Source organism: Electrophorus electricus, chromosome 12, assembly GCF_041902795.1.
Source record: "Electrophorus electricus isolate QZ-2024a chromosome 12, ASM4190279v1, whole genome shotgun sequence".
Classification (NCBI taxonomy): Eukaryota; Metazoa; Chordata; class Actinopteri; order Gymnotiformes; family Gymnotidae; genus Electrophorus; species Electrophorus electricus.
In genome coordinates this window covers 4,577,501-4,597,217 of record NC_137508.1, presented here as the reverse complement: position 1 = coordinate 4,597,217, position 19,717 = coordinate 4,577,501, and the positions used below count along the sequence as shown (strand labels likewise).

Genomic DNA, 19,717 nt, shown 5'->3' with positions numbered 1-19,717 from the left:
AGCAGAAGGGGGGCAATGGTCCTCCTCCTGCCCCGTCGCTGGGCACCATGCTGTCTGCTTTGGCCTGCTCAAAACACACAAAATCTCTAATCTGGCATAGTAGTGTGTGTGAGCGGTGACAATGGGTAGGGGGGGTTCTGTCTGGCATGCCGTTGCATAATCTTACTAATTAACACCCTCACTGCCAAGTCTGAGTGAGACTGGGCGCTAGGCAACAGCATGGTGGGAGGGCATAGAACAGCCAAATGTTCAGAATGCCTTTATGCTCCGCCCTCTTTGCTCTCTTAGCTCTTATATCTCTTTGGTGGAAAATAGACCCTGTGATGGAACAGTAAAGAGGGAGAGGTGGTATTAGTGAGGAGTGTGTGTGTGTGTCTGAGTGTGTGTGTCTGTCTATGTGTCTGTTTTAGCCCTTAAATCCACGCAAAGTCGTAAGTGATGAATTGCAGCATGAGAGAGATGTTTTTGAGGACGAACAAACTCCAGCCTCTCCCCCACTCCTGGGTGCTTGAAGGAGGCCCAGCTCCTCCTCACACAGGTTCCCTGGCTCAGTCAGAGCAGTACGCTAGGCTGGTCAGGCAGTCCTGCAGGACACATGCTGACCTCTGACCTGGAGTGAAACCCTAGATGGCTCTTTGAAAGTCCATCAGTGAAAATGTGATTATTAATGTATTAAACAACATAAGGATGGGTAAATTCTTAACATTTTAACAACTTTGTAGAGTGCTGTTAATGCTCCAGACAGCTGCGATTGCTCTGGGAATTTGAGACCCTTCCCTCCAGCAAAATAAATATCTTTGAATTTGGCCTAGATTAGGGTGCAAATTACTGAAGACACAGATTCCTTCGTCGTGAAAATGAAAGTTTTTATCAACTATTTTCTGTTTTTTCTCTTCTCTGCTTTCATCTCTCTCCCTCTCTTGCTCACTCTTTTACTCTTTCTTGTGTGTGAGAAGCCTTAAAGATGTTGTTTTGCAGGGCTCATCCCTCTTATAAGGCTCACTGACCTGCGCTTTCTGTGTAATTAACTACAATGAACTCTCTATGGATTTTTCTGTAGCAGGTGGAGGCAGCTCCTCTCTCTCTCTCTCTCTCTGTGTGTGTGTGTGTGTGTGTGTGTGTGTGTGTGTGTGTGTGTGTGTGTGTGTGTGTGCGTGCGCTCATGAAAAATGAATGCGTGTGTGCGCGCACACATGCATGCGCACACAGAGACACGTATGCATGTGTGTGAGTGTGTGCATGTGTCTGTGTTTGTGTGTTTGTACCCTGTTGAGCTCTATTCTTTGGTCTTGCACAGTGTTCAGCATGCACAGAATGTTCTATATGCCATGTGTCATTGAGAAGTAATTACAGGAGCGGGTGAATGTGTTACACAGAAGCACAGGATTTCTGCTGTTTTAATTGCTTTAATTAAGCATGCCAGACGTTTCAGATGACTTTTTTTTTTCTGCCCTCTGCTGTGGCAGTGAGTTTCTTCTCTCTTTCCAATCTCCAATTATTATTTATTATTATTATTACTATTATTACTATTATTATTATTAGTTTCATCCTGACCTTCTTTCACTTTTCATGTATGGTCTACTTTCTCTCTCTCTCTCTCTCTACGTGACGTATGTCATAAGAAGATTATTTTATGCCCTTTCGTGTTTGTACCAAATAAATCCAGTATTTCCTTATCTCAGATGTCACGGGATCGGTCAGCTGTGGCTCCTTTCAGGGGTTAAAGGTCATTAGCCATTAACATCATCTTCCTGTTTACACCCTGAGGTCTGGCTGTGCGTTCTCACCCTGAGGGATGCTAGGAGTCCTGTTCCCTTCCAGTTCCTCCTGCCTGGCATTGCCTGACCAGAGACTGGCACCTCTAGGGACCACTGTCCTCTGTTGATTGGCTATATGGATGATGGACAGCTCTATGCCCTTTGGAACTGTTTTTATGGCACTGACTAAACAATGATTTGCGTAGTAACTGCATCCTGCTGTGCAAATAGTGATGATTCTGCCATACACGGTGTGTAGGAAGGCCGTTGTTCGCACAGGAACAATCGTCAAGGTCACGGGAGGCAGGACTGATTGTGTGTGTGTGTGTGTGTATTTGTGTGTGGTGGTACTGGAGAGGATGTCTTGGAGATGAGATGCTGATATTTTGGTGTTGAGCAGATGGGTTTATTGTGGTAAAGCTCTCCAGGGCCTGGAGCTTGCTAGTCTCCTGGTGACGAGCACTCAGAGTGCCTCCTACAGCTTATAGGTACCGTTTGTGTGTGAGGGTGTTTGTGTATGTTTGTTTTTTAAGAAAGTGCATTTGTCTGTATATGTTCTGCAGTTTTGCTGCTAGGGCTGTGTGTGTTTGCCGGCACCAAGTGTCAGTAACTTGCCATATTTGTGTTGGAACTGGGTCAGGATGGAAGCCTGGAGCATACACCTCTCTCCCCTCCCCCGCATGGTTGGAGATGTTTCTTCACCATCCACTGCTTTGACATTATGAGGAATTCTCCCATTACAACAAAGTGCAACTCAAGCACACCACACTTAGTAAATAATATACACCAGCATTCTTTTCCTGTTACATGTTTTGCTATTGCACCATGCACACCTGAAGAAGAAGAATTATTTTCTGTCTTCTAGCCCAGTTACATCAGCTGATTTCTAATTGTCTGCAATAAGCAATAAACTACATACCTGGACAGAATGCCAACAAACGGAGTGGTTGCTGAGTAGTGTTGTTTAGATTATAGCCTTAGATGTTTTGGGGCTTGTTTTGACCTAAGCTTTCTGATTGGGGCATTTTTGTAGTGTGACCTCAGCCCGGCTCCTGTGTCAGAGCGAGGGAGTTCTTGGTACGGTGGTTACTGAACTCTTCCTGCTGACTCCTATCTCACTCTGCTCACACTGGGGGAAAAGAAAGGAGAGTGAAACACTACACCCCTACCTTTCCAGCTCATCAAAATCAGGTCATCTCTCTCTCTCTCTCTCTCTCTCTCTCTCTCTCTCTTCCCGTCTTTCTCTTCCCCGTCTCTCTCTTCCCCGTCTCTCTCTCTCTCTCTCTCGCTCTCTCTCTCTCCCATGCATTTCCTTATTCTCTCTTACCCCCTTCTTTCTCTCTCTATCTCTTCCTTCCATTCTGTTCAAAGGCGCAGAATGTCCCTGCCAACGGTCGCGGTTTTCCTCTCCCTTTCTGTCTTCTTTCTTTGGCTTTGAAGAGTGCGACAGGGTAGCGATCTCTGAAGGAGAAACGCAAAGACCATGCCGTGTTCTCTTGGTGCAAGATAGCGCGCTGTTCCTTTGATGTCTCTGTCTGGAGCTGATTGGAAAACTGCGGCTGGGGCGCTATCTCTGCTCTGGGATCCTGACATTGCGCCATGCTAAATAAACACCCAGTGTACACTGAGCTCTGTGTGACTGGTCTGGACGTTCTGCAGTGTGTTTTTGGTGATTTCGTTGGACAGCTGTGTAGAATGCTTGTACGCACTGTTGCATTTCTTTTGCATCAGACGCTGAACTCAGCAACATGATCAAATGTTTTGCTTTACTTTGCAGCTTTACGCGTACTGGGGTGCTGTTGATGGGAAGAGAAATTCCACCCCTCTGCCCTTAACGTCTGACCCCACCTACCATTACGGTAATGACTGTGGAATATCACTGAGGACTGGGAGGGGAATGGTGGCAGGGTTTACGGTATTTAATCTGAATGAGAATAAACTTGGAATGGAGCTAAGCAGGACAGTGCCAGCAACGGATAAAATGAGTGTCTGAGGGTCCGGTTGTCCATGATGAGACTCCCTGATGCTTCCAGGCTCAGCGGGATGCTCTGAGCTTTTCCCTGACCACAGCAACTGGTGTCCAGGAAATTGGAGCGAGTGGAGGGTCAGAGCCAAAAGTCCTGCCATACTAGTGTAGGTGTAAGAGCCTCTGCTTTACAAAAGAAATGTGTCTGTTATGCCCAGGTTGCCTCCAACAGGTTCTAACCACATGTTGTGTCAAAACAGGGTTTAATACTGCTTCTGCCAGTCGCACGGATCAATTGCTGTTCGGTGAAAGCAGAACAAACCAAACAGAGAATTATGGGTAATCGGAGGCTGCCCCATGTGCTCCTGGTAACTGGGTGGTTGAATGCTAGAGCCAAGATGGATTCATGCTGCATAGTTTTCGCAGAACCATTGACAAATAAGAGATGTTCTCCACCAAATGTTCTCTGTAGGTAGCTTCATTGCAATGAAAGGTCTTTTATGTCACATGTGTGTATCTTCCTGCAAGTGACTTCTGACCTTCCTCATGTTTGTACCAACAGTCTACACTGCTGAGACCCATTTTTTTGGCTCTTGCTTTCGAACGCTTCCTGTGTGCTCGTTCTTTGTGCGGATAGAGGTTTGAACCTCAGCACCCTGCCGTGTCGCAGAGGCCCCGGTCGCCTTCATCTGGCCGGCATGCAGAGCAGGCAGCCGCCGTGGACGGGTGGGCCACTCTCAGATCGGCCCGAGATGCCGCCCAGCTTTTATCCCCCTGCCTGGGGCCGGATGGAGCCTTGCTGGTTGCTCTACCGGGGTCACAGCTTTATATACAACTCTCCATGTGGGACTTCTGGGGAAGATGAGCTCTGTGCTCCTCTGCTGCTCAGAACAACACCCCCAGTCCTCCTGCCGTGGGAGGGTCTTTTACAGGGTTTTCCAGAGTAGGAAAAAAGATGCCACAGATACAAAAAGATGAAGTAATTGAGAAGTGTACACATTGTCATCTTGTTAGGTTACATGACATCCCACCAAAAATGTGCATATTTTTGCATTACAGAAGTTGGTCTTACACTGTATGCCTGTACATCTGAAATGCATTTTCATTTTATTAGGGCACACATATTTGCCTCAGAATCATAATCCTAATCTGATTAAATCCTACTTTACATTATGATCCTGCCTTTTTATTATCAAATATCAAATTAATAAAAATAAATGCTGAGGGAAAGTATATCCTTCAGATTAAATTATCCTTCATGTCTATGTTGTTTATACTAAGTAATATCTGAGTGCACTCTCTTTGGAATCCACAGTATAGGTCACGTTTGTTCTGCTGGCTGTTCTTTGGTCCTGCCTCTGTGCTGGGTTAGCCCACGCTGCTGAGACCCGCTGTCCGCTGTCTAGCCGTATTGCTTGTGTAATGTCCGTTCTGATGGCACTGACTTAGTGAGGTCATGTGGCTGCACCTCTCTTCTGGAACATTCCACCAAGTGCTTTGTGTTAGTGTGGCAAAAGCATGAAGCGATAATTTAGTTGGGGATTTATGTGCTTCTCATTTGGCACAATGTGCTTTCGTCAAGTCCAACAACTATACTGTTGTATAAAAACTAATTTGCAACATTGTAGGCATAAACCAATGCTCGAAATTTGATTGATTGTTTTGTTTTTTTCTCAGCAGGGAGGTTTGAAAGATTTCAGCTCTGTCCGGTGTTCTGCTATAAACCTCAATCTTAAAATTATTGCCCTCGGTTGCCCTTATGCTGTTCTGACTTTGGTAGTTTGTGCAGATATAATACATGATTGAGCTTCAAAGGAACTTTTATATCTAAACAGCATCATTTGTATACAGAGACATCATCTCTGTGTGAATAATATTGTTACTTTGATCCCAACAGCTGTCAGCTGCCTACTCCAGTAATAAAGCTGACTGCAGAAAATGGAACAATCAAAATGGTTGTAAAAGAGAACTATTTTCAGCAGCACATGCCTGCTCTCATTGCGGCCTAATCAAAAGGTGCTGTTTAAGTCACTTATATTTCTTATCTGTCCGGTCAGCATGACACACTAATGTGTTTATGTTTGCACATAAATTAACCCTGAAATGTTCATGCCCAACAGTGTTGTTTATGTTAACGGATGAAGTGAGGGGGTGGAAATTGGTCGGAAAATCTGGCGTGGCCTGGAAGCGTGTGCGTTCCTGACGACAGCAGAGTGAGTGCTCTTCACTGCGAAACCTGGCCACACTTATCCAAATAAACACCCGCTCTGTCTCCTCAGACCCGCTGCCACATTGCTCCAGTCGCCATGTTTATTTGAGTCTGTGAGTTGTTGCTCAGCCGCTGCTTGCTGTGTTTAACTCTCTCTTTTATTGCTTTGTGTTGAATGAGATGTTGCCGGAGAATGTCTCCAGGTCAGTGCCCGCGTGGCCCGTTAACGCTTCGGAAGCTGAGCTGCCGTTTGCGTCTGTTCTGGGAACTGACTGGGCATTCCTGCTGTTTCCTTATGAAACATTCATGTAGGGAGAGTGAGGTCAGTTAGGTCAAACCCAGCAAGGGTGGTCTCACTCTGCCTCTCTCTCTCTCTCTCACTCACTCACTCACTCACTCACTCACTCACTCACTCACACACACACACACACACACTCTCTCTGTATCTGTGCAGCTCCTAGTCTTTCTCTCTCTGTCTATTTTGTTACTGAAGAGGTTTGATATCTTTCCCAATCCATTTAAATTCTAACTTTAGCAGCAGAGTAGATGACAGTATTAGTGTTCATCCTGTACTCAGATTCATCCTTTTCCAGTCTCCTTTCACTTTTCTTGTAGCAATTCATAAAAATCCATCAAGTCTGTTTTGTAAGCCTTGGCAGACACTTGTCTTAAACCTATGGGATCTGAGCCTTGATCCGCTTTTGATCCCTGGAGCGCAGCTTCTTCCAGGTAAGAGGTCACATCAGAGTACTGGTTCTCATGACTTTAAAGTTACGTATTTGTACATTTGACCCTCCTCCACCTAGGGTGTGTGTGTGTGGGGGATTTGTCTTAAAATCAACCAGTCAGCCAGCGTTATGTAACTCAGTGTACTCCTCATTGAGTCCCAGGCCTACAGGCCATGGAGGCTGTTATAAGGAAAGACTTTGGCCAAAGGAACCAGCCCAATTCTCTCTTTACACTATCTCATATCTCATTATCTCATTATATGTGCAGCTTTACACAGGAAACTGGAGACTTGCAGCTGCTGTGCTATGTTACAAGAGGCAAGAAACACAAACAAAGCATCCATGGCCATGTTGTGTGTTTGTGACAAGCCATCGATGGAGCCTTAAGAAACCTCTTTGGCTTGGCTGTGGTGACTGAGTTTTTATTTTCTTTTTTTAAAATGAATTAACAGCAGATGTGAGTTTGGAGTGGGTTTTCTGCTCTTTTCCTTTGTCTGTTTTCATCTTCTACCTCTCTCTGCATCTTTGTCCTGATCTGCCTCACCTTTTCCTGCCCCTCTCTGTCTCTCATCCTCATTCTACTTCACTCTACCTCACACTGCCTCTCTCTACCTCGTTCTGCCTCATTCTGCCTCTCTCTCTCTCTCTCTCTCTGCTGCCTCTCTCTCTCTCTCTCTCTCTCTCTCTCTCTCTCTCTGCTGCCTCTCTCTGAATTAATATTGCATGATACTTTTGAAAATAAACTGACAGGTTCTGCCTGATGCATCAATGGATCAATTTAGCTTATGGATTGAATTTTAAATTTGTCTGAGTGGTTTGTATGTGTATGCTTTATTGTTCCATTAATGAAACTATGTAACACACACCACCGGAGATGAGGAAAGAATGTGTCAAAGAATGTGGTGTACATCCCTGTCTAATAATACTGTAGGTAGATGTCTGTCACTACTTGTATGTGCGCTCGCGTGCACCGTGTGTGTGTCTGTGTAGCTGCAGGTGTTGGCAGGGCAACGTTAATTATCTCGCTGGTCTCGCCTTGTGCAGTGTGAATGAAACCTTCAGTTTTCAGTTTGCTGACATCTCTCTGCTCAGTCTTCACCAGTCGGTTTGGCTTGCTGGCATACAGTGTCCCCACCTCCACCCTCCTCTACATCATTGTCCTGTCTCTTGCCTTCTGTTCGCCAAACAGCGCTGTGCTTCTGGAGGTTGTCTGTGTGTCTCACCTCATGGCATGTTTATTCATTATTTAAATGTGATGAACACAGTACAGAAGTGCCCTCTCAGGTCACCAGTAAGGTGGATTTTGAAGAGGACTTGTTTTACTGCTAGGCCATTTAGAAGAAATAACTAGATACTGGTCTGTGGCCAGCGGTTTCGGTTACTAACATTGACTTTTAAGTCCTTTTAAAATATGAAAATATGAAATGAAATGAAAAATGTGAAATGACAAATCTAAACTATAATGTGTGTGTGTGTGTGTGTGTGTGTGTGTGTGTGTGTGTGTGTGTGTGTGTGTGTGTGTGTGTGTGTCTATATATATATATATATATATATATATATATATATATTAATTTATTTTTATTTATTTTTTTACATTTATTTTTTTTCTGGATTAACATTTCATTAACTGTTCATATTTTTTTTCTGTTATTACTTCTAAAACATGTGCAGGCATTCCTTTGCTTCCTTGTCTCCAGTCAGTCATGATGTAAGCTGCTGCATTCTTCAGTTTAGACAGGTTTACTGGAGCTTGCTCCTCTTCATGGGAACCATATGCTTTTAATTACAGTTGAAATTACAGTTTAATTACTTTAGCCTAGTGGATTTATTAGATAATGATGCTAACCATGTGCTTTCTAAATGCCAGTTACGTTCTCAGCAACATAGACATTAAGTCATTGTGCCTCTCTCCTTGAGGTTTTCGGAAGTTGATTATTAGCTTCAAGGAAGACTTGTGTAAGTGATTTTTGTTCTGTAGCGCTTAAAAGAATAAAGCGCTAATGGCGGTACATGGAGTGACACCCCCTGTAGGGCACAGAGGAGGCCGCAGACCCCAGGACAGGTCACAGCTGTGGAAGAGGAGCTCCTTTCTGAAACGTGAGCTTTCCGTGGAAACTGCTGAGCTTTCAAGGGTTGAGAGGGAAAGACGTAGGGGTCGAGAGAGAGGGAGAGAGATGTGCCCTTTATGCTAGTGCCTGAAAATAAGGGATAGGCTCAAAAGGGACTCTTGATGTCAGTTGGCCATTTAGCATTGTGCACACTACAAACCTTTTAAAGTCTTCCCTGTCTGTGGCTGTCGGGCTGTTCGGCCATGTTACTTTACATCAGTGGTCCAGGAGTCTGTTGGCACTATGCTCCGCTGACATGATGCCTGCAAACATGAGCCAAGCTTAAGAGATGTCCCTGGCGCTCACAGGTGATTCTTGGGAGTTTGATTGATGGGAGTGTGTTGTTTGCTGTTTGCTACAGCTGCTGCTTTAGTGACTTAGTGAAGTGGCACACGGTCAGGGCACACCACATTTCAGTCCTTGGTAAAGGTGCCAAAAACAGCACTTTAAAGAGGGAGATAATACTGTTGTCACAGAGGTGTGTGTGTGTGTGTGGGGGGGGGGGGAGAATGTGGGGGTTTGAGAATTCTTTCTCCTTTCTGTCCATTTGGATCCTGTTACTGTGCTGAAGGGCTTCTTCAGTTCACTGAGCACACACCTGCTCTGTCCAGCCTGTCTTACCTGCTCACATGGAGCCTACTGTGTTAAAAACAGAATATGCCAGTGTGCCAAGGCCTCGGACGTCCTCTGCCACACTCTGACTGGCTTTGCTTACCCTCCACCAAAGTGCACTTATGGCCCATGAGTTTGAATGCTTCCCCCTCCCCAACAAACACACACACACACACACACACACACACACACACACTAACACACATTCCCGAGGGACTTTACCTAAGTGGCTTCCAGAGAAATCCATCTTCTCTTTCAAACAACATAATTGTTTAGTTATAAGTCTAATAGTGACATTCTGTAATAAACGTTGAAAAAACCTTTTAGCTGTAAAGTACTGTATTGTAGACCAGAGTCTCGCTTTTGCATTCATATTCATCTCACCACCTACAGGAGAACATTCCATTCCACATGTGGAGTGCTTTAATCTGCATGAACCTGAGCACTGACTGATATTAGTGCACAAGATTTGCATTTTCATGAAATCCACTTATGTAGCAGGCAGTGCTCTGTGTGAAGGTTGCCAGCTCCTTCCTGAAGCTGCCACACGTGACTACCGTGTAAAGGCTGAATAGAAGAATATGAAAACATGACAGTAAATGCCGTTATGCTTCATATCTAGATAACAAGAACAAACGCACACAGTCATAAAAATAAGGTAGTATTAAAATATCTCTTCATAGATTCCTTATAGAAAGCTGTACAATTGATCATTGAAAAGGATTGCATAAATACATTTAAAATAATGTTGGATTCTTATAAGGGTATCGATAATATTTACACAGTTTATCACAGTTTATAATATTTAGAAAAAAGCCAAATAAAAAGAGATGAATAACAGCAGCTAGCCAGGAGCCTGTTTCATAAAAGCATCCCCCTATGAAGTTAAAATGTGTGAGAGAGTTCTACCACCTCAGCACAGTTCTTTGTGTTGAGATGGTTTTAGGAAAACCAGGTTAAGAGGAGCCATGATTAAACAGAGCCCTGATACCTGCCTACTGCATTGCACCAGACCGGCATGGAAAGCCCACAGATAAGAGATGAGGAATCAAGTATGGTGTGAGTCTGGACTTAACAGATAACGTCGACCCAATACATTTCTCATCGTAGCACAGTTTTGTCACTGAGTCTAAGGGAATGCAATATCAAGGCTGACCTGAAGTGGAATCTACTGCAAGACGCTGCCCCGTAGTCATAGTCTTGCTGGACTTCCCTGGTTGATCTTAGAACATTGACTCAGAGCTGATTCAGTGTTGCTGATTTCTTAAAATTCTCAAGACCCCTGTGTGGCACAGATGGGCCTCATTGCCCTAATGGGTCTTTCCCTTCTGATATGGACCTATCGCATGAGCTCCCAGGGGTCTGACAGTCGAGCTCATGTGGTCTCTTCAGGGTCTGATTCACTTCACTGGAAAACTGCAGCAGCTGCTAGCTAGACAACCACATATTAGTCTGAAAACTTCCTGTGTTAGACATGTGGTTTCCCTCATTGGTGAGGTTTGTCTGTGGAGGCATAAAGGAAGTTCTTAGCACTGTATTAAAGAATGTGTGGTTTCTGATGAACCAAACAGTCTTTAGGTGAGCTAAGCCTGATTAACCACCTTTACTGACCAAACCACAATCTCCTTTAACAGCTTTAAAATGCTTGTCCGATGTTTAATTTAAGATTATCGAAGTTATTAATTTCAACATTTTAAAAAAATACAGAAATTCACTTGGGGAGGGGGGGGGGGGGGGGAAAAGTTATTTGCCAGAAAAGAAACTGTGCTGTCATGTGGCTAAGGCTTCAGGTTAGCTTCAGCATGGCTGACAGGGACCCAGGGGTGCTTAGTAGTGCTTTTGAATATTACATTAGATTTTAATCAATTAAGTGAAATTCACACAGCACACCAAGTAAGGTTAGTAAAGCTGTCACTTTCTAATTCCCATCCTGCAGCCGAGGAAAAATGTCTCGGGCAGTTAGGAACGGTAGTCCAGTGGAGTTCTAAAGCAAGCCTGGGGAACACAATACCACTTACTCCACAAATGTAGCTGTGATATACATACTAATAAGATAATGAGGGAGCATTTTGTCAGTCATGCAGTTCGGTTCAGAGTCCCATGAATGGCCGTCTTTCAGTGGGTGGATTAAGGGTAGATGGGCAGAGGTAAGGGAAGCAGCAGTGCAGAAACTCTTGACTTTCCTTTAACCTGCTAAACGCTCCGTCTGCCAGCGCAGAAGGCAAAGCCTTCATTTCCCACGAGCCTCACCTGCATGAGTGACTGAACAGGAAGTAATTAGAGCTGATTACTCGCTGCTGTGAGCTAGGCCGCCTGATCTGGCTGCACTACGCAGATCCTTGTTTACGCGGACTGATGTAGGCATTATGTGGGCAAGCTATCCTGATCAAAGCTCTGTTTTTTCCTAATAAACTGCTGCCCAGGTGACTTGCATTTTATTCTACCTGGGAAACAACATATTTGCATAGTTCTCTGTAGGGCAGGTTATATTTTTATATATTTATAAAACTTTTTTTTTTTCCTTTTGCTTTTTTTTTGTTTGTTGGTGTTTTCCGTGTTAGGTTAATTCTTAAGAAGAAGAAGTGGTCCTTTGTTACTAGTGTTTTGTATTGGCTTATTCCTGATATTTAGAGGATATTAACCAGCTTAGGTATTATTAATCAGAAATGCATTTTTATTTTGTCAACAAAATGTTTTGTCGACAAATTTGCCAGGGCAGTTCAATTGGCGCTGTGTGTTTTGTAGAACATCACTGTAGTATACTTACTGGAAACGAGGTCTTTGTATAATTAACAGTTTTCATCACACTATACAGTATACATGAGGACGGAATAACACCCTTGCATATCTGTACAGTATACGATTAAAAGCTGAAGGGCTGAAGGAGGCATCTCCAGTTTGTGATATTCTGGATGACGGGTCACTAGAAGGCCAGCAGGCTGATAACACAGGTATTTACTTATCCGTTCATACTTCAGAATATATATTCCTCACCTCTTTCCTTGAAAGGATCTCTCTCCACTCTCCACCCGTCCGGCATGTGGGAGTAATGTCAGAACGACTGACAGCTTCTCTTAATTAAGTCCAGCGTTATGAATGCACGTCTCTCTCCACGCTCGTGGCTCAGATCCAGGGGCAAAGCCCCAGCCTTGCCTCCTTTTGTGGAAATGAGATGACAGAGTCTGAATAGGAGACGAGGCTGAGAGAATCTCACAGAAAGCCCCTCGCACATGGGTTCAGAAGCCCTCTAAGGTGTACCGGGCTTCCATTGAACAGTGAATGCTGAGCTGAATCTATCTGTTCCGCCGAGAAGTCAGTGAAACCCTGGCACACGGCATGGCTGTCAGCCTGTTAGAGCAGGACTGGCAGCGAAGCGTGTTTTGGCTGAGGGCACGCCACTTTCTTTTAAGATATTCAGTTTGCTGAAATGGTTCACTGCTGGTGTTTTCATGAATATAAACAAAGTTGTGTATACCAGAGACTGTTTTCTCAGTTTGATGAATTGAATGGGAATGTCAGTTCATTATATTGTTTATATTCAATTGCAGGTCGGTTATATTGTGAGCTTTTTATTTTTTTGACCCTTCAGGAACTCAGAAAGGTAACCTACACAAATATTCATTTTATTTCACACCTTCAAGGGAAGTCTTTTTGATCTGTACACAAAGTCTCACCTTGCCAAGTGTTTTGCTTTGAGTGAAGCTTCTCCTGTCTCCCAGACACCAGCTGGAGATGGGTGCTGACTGCCTGGGGAGATGTGCGGAGAAGTCATTTCTTTATTCCCACTGCACTGGGCCTCTGGCAGGGCACTGCCTCTGAGGAGCAAGTATAGTGGGGCAGAGAACCTGCGTTGGGGGGGACGTTACGGGCCGATCGCGTGACTCCACTGGGAGTGCCACGGATCAGTCAGCCGTATGGTAATTATGCTCACGCCTGCTGAAGCAGAACACGCACGTTTATAGGGCGACTTTGGAGGGCATGCAGCCTCAAGAAATGACATCTCTCTTATTCTACCTTCCCACCTCTTATCCACAAAAGAGGTTAGGGTGTCGGGAGGAGAAATGATCCCCTGTTCCGAAGTTTAGAAAGCACATACAATGCACCTGAGTATGCCACACACAGTACATAATTCCTCTTGCTGATGTCACCCCGGTCTACTTTCCCCTGTAATCACAGACAGGCGCACACACCGCGTGGGGCTAGGTAATCAGAGTTACAAAGTTATTTTCAAGAAAGCCATGCATGTCTATTCTAGTTCCAATCGCATACCCGTCAGTCTTATATCTTAATATTATTCTAATACACTGCTTATATGACATCATTTCTTGTTGGGTTATGTAGTCAAGCAAGCAATAAGTTCAAACTCTTTGTAAATCTTTTAACACTGAAGACATTAGTATATGGAAACCAAATTGAAAATGAATGAAAACTGAAAACATTCCCCACATCGAACCCTTTGAGGCTATTTCAGCCACAATACACAGTTCCTGAACACAGGACAGCCCGGAGAAACAAGTTCCAAACTCCACACCTCAATATGCCTGTGCTGGGTCTGTGCTGAGGAACCTGTGGCATAATTCTCCATGTCTAATCCCATCCCCTGCTTCTGCTCGCCAAGCTTGACTATTGCCTGAGTTAAAAAAAAAATACATTTATGGGGGTCTGAGGCAGCTTACTGTGAAGGTTGGGATCTGGTAACCAGAAGGCGATAGTTGGTCTCCCTCCACCCCTCAGACCTCCTGCTGTAATTGAAACATCAGCCGGTAAAGTTAGTGGAGTTCGCTAGCTCCGGAGTTATGGGGTAACACAGGTGAGCTGCAATTGCATTCAGTTAGCTGCACAACCCACGTTATTCTTCTCTCACAGCTAAATCTATGAATTCCCCTTTGAAATGTCCAGGCACTAATGAGCCTCTTCTCCACATATTAAATTGTGATGTCTTATTCATTTGCATTTACATTTTTCCTCTGAAGAAACAGCAGTTTGAAGCTGCAGTGTGTTCATTTGAATGCACATTGTAATTATCAGCCCTTCAGGAGTGTGTGTCACATGACTGCCTTTCAGTTCCACATCTCTCGGTTCCTCCTCTCTTTTCTTCACACCTTTTCTCTCCTATCCCCTCCTCTCCTGTGCTTACAGGCATTTCAGGGTATGTGAAGGCGTGTGTCTGCACACATCTGTCCCTCAGTGCAGGCCTGAGAAGACCACTGACTGTGTTTGCAGTGCATAGCCATGCTTCTTCTAATATCCTCGAGCATATTGTTCACCACCTGTGGCAACAATGTGTTAGCGTATGTTTACTTAACTCACAAATATAGTGTCGCCACTTCCAATATATTTCTACATATTGTCAAAAATATTGTTTAAGGTGTTACAAAAGAGAACTACGGTATTTGCTTCTCTTATGGACCCCCCCGGGTATTCCTGCCTTATCATCTGATAGAGTGATGTATGGAGCGTCCAGGGCTGTGTTTGTGTGTGTGTGTGTGTGTGTGTGTGTGTGTGTGTGTGTGTATTAATACCCCTCAGCAGTAGCCGAGCTGGCAGGACTAAGAGGCTGCCTCTGATTGCACTGGGCCTTCTCAGTGCCCACGCTGTTTGGGAAGGTGCTGCTTTAGTACTGTGTCCTGTGAATGGCCACCTTTGTCGTTCCTGCTCTATAGACTGTTGGCTCAGGAATCTTGGAGCCGGTTCAAGAACTCAGTGGATTCAGGAGATTAGTGGAGCATGGCAGGTCCCCTGAAAACTGACACCCTGTCCTCTCTCTCTCTCTCTCTCTCTCTCTCTCTCTCTCTCTCTCTCTCTCTCTCTCTCTCTCTCTCTCTCTCTCTCTCTCTCTCTCTCTCTCTCTCTCTCTCTCTCTCTCTCTCTCTCATACACACTCACACCTCCCAGGTTTCCTGCCATGGTTTGAAGGCATCGCTCTCGTCCCTTCGCCATTTTAGTCTTCTTTTCACGCTCTTCTTCCCTCTGTCTGTTTCTCTCACTCATTCTCTCTCCCTCCCTCCCTCTTGGTGCCACATGGGAGACTTGGTGGTACTAATCTTCTTATCACAGAAGCAGTGTCACAGATAGAGTCTAAGTAACTTCTGACTAAGTGTCATTTGCCAGAATTAGCTGTATTGGTTCTCCTGCTGGAAGGGGATTGTGTTGCAGTATGTGTGTGTGCGTCTGTTTGTGTGTGTGCACAAACATTGGGCTGTATTTTGATCGTTTCTAGTGATGTTGAGATCGGTTGCTAATAAGCCATGAGTAGACGGCAGCTACAGAGCGTTGGGTAAGTGGATTGGCTGATTGGCCTCAGGGTTTGAGGCACTCGAATGGAATATCTGGTTCAGTGCCAATTTGGAGAGCATCTCCGTGGTCTCCTGGAACCTTTTAGGCTGTGGGCTGTGCATGGGAGCGTGCTATTCTTCAGCCGTGATGGCCTGCTGATTCAAAATGTCTCACTTGCACTGTTGCATTAGGCATGCAGGCTGTTTGAAAAGCTGACAAATGCCATAAAATCTTAAAGAGCACCACTCTTTATCAGGGGATGATAGTTTGCCCCCATCAGGACTGACTGGTTCTAATTAGAGGGTGTGTATGTTTTGCATGGGGGTCTGTGGGTATGCGCTTGTGTGTCTGCGTATACTGTTAAGTGTCACAGCACATGCTCAGATGAACAGATGGAAGGATCAAATGCCCAGAGAATGAGGGGCAGGGTGAAGAAAGCCCCGGCTCATCTTACCGACAAAGCGGAACAGTTGGCTAATGGTCATACAGGATTTACTCACTCGTGTAGCTTTATACAGTAAAGGGAAAGAAAAAACAAAAAAAGCTTTTTGAACTCACAAATTTTCTTTCTGACTCGTTCTATAATGTTTCCTATAATCAGAGACTCATCCAGTTAAAGCAGTGTTCTGTTATTGTAACCCACACATTTGGTTCTTGCTTCGGTTTCTAGAAAACCACTTCTGTTCCAAGGGCCCCATTTACTCTTTTTTTTTTTTTTTTTTTTTTTTTTCTCCAGACATAAAATGGCCTTGATTGACCTTTGAACTGGAACTGAAGTCTGCCTCTTCTCTCTGGTGTCATCTCTCTTGGTTGCTGTGGTAACTGTGCTTCAGAAAGAGAGAAGGCCAGGATGAGAGGAGAGGGTGTATCCCCTACACAGCCATCAAGGCAGCTGAAATAAGAGGGGCTAGGTAATACCAGCCCATGGTTTATTACATTAATCTCTTTAGATTCCATTACATTTAGCCTCATTTAACAGTTAGTGTGCACTTAAAAAAAGTCTGTATTAAAGTCAAACTTTATTGTCATGTCACTGCGCATGCGTGTACGGTCGAAGTGAAATAGTTTGCCTTGGGGGTTGTTATTGCAAGAGAGAAATTAGAGGCCAGCTAAAATGTTGTTCTAGTCAATCATCCTTTTCCAGCCAGGTTTATTGGATTATCTTTGCTTACCCATAGTGAGTAGAGTCAGAAAGCAAAGCTGCCCCCCCCCACACCTCCCAGCAGTGAGAGGGGGGGCACATTCTGCTCAGCAGGGCGGTAGAAGAATTGCACCCTTTTCCATCATTTGTGCAAGCGTGTGGACATGAGCGTTCCCAAACAGTCGATTTTTAAAGCTTTTAAAGTGTGCATAGTGATGGAATAGAAGGGACCAGCACCGGTGTTTACGCAGCAACACTTCAGTGGTTGCTCGGTTTGACCTTCCCTTCCCCACTTCTTGTGGTCATGAATAATTACTCCATTCTTCATTATGTATTCCATTAGGCTCCTTGTGCACATTCACCGCTGGCTGGTCAGCACTGACCGGGGAGAGGGCTCGGGGCCTGGGGCCAAAGCCTGGCTGTGCTGGAATGTCTCAGAGATGTTGAGGAGAACCCCATGCTTCCCCATAGCCTCTGGAGCTGTGACGGCATGTCTGTGACCTGCGTTGGTGCTCCAGAGTCCCGTCGTTAAAATTGATTGCTGAGACCTCTCCTGTCTGGCCTGCCTAGAGAGAGGAGGTTGGGGAGGGGTGATCAGGACCTCAGGCTGGCAGTAATGGAGCAGGCCAAGTGAAATTGATTATGGTAGGGGATGGGGCTTTTCTCCTACTGTGTGTGTGTGTGTGTGTGTGTGTGTGAGTTTCAGGTTTGTTTTGAAACTGCCCACAGTGAGTGAAACGTGAGATTAGCAGTAAATCATTTGCTGCAGCGTTAGTGCCTCCTTGTCTCCACTGATGCTGAAAAGAAGATCTCATCCTGACCTGCCGAGAGAAAGAAGAGAGTGAAATCAAAATAGCGCTCACGTGTGGTGTTCTGTTACCCACTAACTCAATCTAATGGGAGCATGTGTGAGATTTATTGATGAACACTCTTTTGAACATTTTCAAAGGTAAATAGAAGGCTTTAGGGCTGAGACTTCATTTACGACCTCAGCTTCGTCTCATGTCAGTCTCACTCTCGGCTCTTGTTGCTTGGGGATTTCGGTTCCCATGTGCTTTTACAAATTACAAACGGAGAGGTGAATGTGCTCTTTTGGTCCTTGAATAAAGTCCTTGTTCATCTTATTCTGCTGCATATGTATGTGTAATCCTAATCTGTTAAGTGGGAGAAGGTGGCACCACTGTTCACTTTGAACCCTGCAGCTCTGCTTATGTAGATAGTTGAGAGAGACCGACAAGGCAGCTAATCCTGTCTTTCTTTGGGGCAGATGGGTTTACTCATGTTCATTATGTATTTGTTAATCTGTGAACGTGCCACGTGTTTAATCGTTTCCCCGTTATGTGTTTGCTCGACCACCCGGTCTTTCCTGACTGCTTCTCTTGCTCATCATCTCACCGACTGTGACTGTATTCCATTCGATGCATGTACCTTTTCCTTCACCATTGCGGAACATGGTTTATTGTTAACGTCTGAACCAAATGGGTGTTGTGTGCTTGTGTGAACACTCGGCGACACAGATTGCCCGTTTTGGCCTGCTGAACACTCAGCTAAGGTCTTATTGCCGCTGCACGGCAAGGGAACGAGAACAGGATGGAATGTTGCCCCTAGCCTCTTCTACCCGCTCCTCTTATAAATAGGCCACCGTGTCTGTTGAACAGGCAATAAAGCAATGTGTTCGGGGCTTGCCTGAGAGGCTGCCCATGTCAGGCGGACAGCTGTGGGTTATTACCGAGGCAAGGGTTGAATCCCGGGAGGCAAGACAACAAAAACTGTTCATATGCCTCCAGCCCCTCCCCCTCAGTTTTGATAAGAGCAGCCTGATGCGTATATTCCCTGTCAAGAGAATGGTGCCTGATGCCTTCATCACTCACAGTGAGAGCAGAAAGCAAGCCCTGATTTTTGGTACCCTGTAGGACAGGAATGAGTGAGCGCTTCCTTCTGATTGTCTGATTAGATCAAGCACTTTAATCCATCTGCCTGTCTTTGTTCCCATATGCAAAGGACCAATTTGTAGAAGCTCTTACAGGAATAGAAAATTGCACTACATCTGAAACATTTCCCTGGTGTGATATTGTATTTTCCTGCTCACCTTCTGAAGGGCAAATGCGCTATAATGTAACCTGTGTGAGTCCGGCGTAGCCAAAACACCGGGGTATGAACAGAAGTAGAGAGAACTGAAACCCAGGTTGTTTGTAAAGTAACTTTCTCTGCTGAAATATTTAACAGTATTCAACAGTGAGCACAACTTTCTGCAGTATTTATTTAATCAACAATCTATCCATCTCTCTCTCTCTCTCTCTCTCTCTCTCTCTCTCTCTCACAAACATACACTCACCATTCATTGATGTCATTACCCGTGAGGCTTTGTCTGCCCTCCCACTGCCTGTGTGTGGCACCTCTGCTTTTTCCAATAAAAAGTTAAATAACTAAACTTTAGAAATGTTACCCTTGTCTTCTATAAATTTTAGATGCTGACCAGAGGAAACCTGAAATCATTTTGATATGTTGGCATGTTCAGTGTGCGTAACATCTAGACTTCCCTCACTTGGCACTCTCTGCACAGCTCCTTCCTTAAGAGTTCCATAAATATAGGGATTACATGCTTTCAGTAGTTAGCGTCTGTTAGCATTAGTGGCCTCAGATGTGCTACATGCCTTAACCTGTCATAAAGTGTCGGAGGAGCGAGTCAGCCGTTGAGCACTATACGTTAAGGCTAAATATGTGAACTGTGCCTCTGTTATGTCCGTGGCAGCATCACAAAGCTTGACTGACACCAAAGGGGCCTGGCTGGTTTGTTATGCAAGCTTCGCAAAAGATGGTCTCTACATCCTTCCACAGAGAGAGAATTCGGAGACAGGAAACACGTTTGCAGCTGCATGTAATGGGAACGAGTTGGTGAAACGGAGGGAGCTTTGTGGCT

The 19,717-nt window shown here is 44.8% G+C and overlaps 1 protein-coding gene across 2 annotated transcripts in view; it reads left to right on the top strand.

Moving 5' to 3' along the window:
* ptk7b (protein tyrosine kinase 7b) overlaps positions 1-19,717 on the top strand; it is a 67,854-nt gene that overhangs the window by 6,234 nt on the left and 41,903 nt on the right. The window contains exon 1 of one of the 2 annotated variants that reach the window (XM_081724797.1): positions 2,928-2,948. The exons of the other annotated variant lie outside the window; for it this stretch is intronic. The gene's annotated coding sequence lies outside the window, so the exon portion shown is untranslated. Of the gene's footprint in view, positions 1-2,927; positions 2,949-19,717 lie in introns of those variants that run through there. 2 annotated transcript variants of the gene reach the window in all.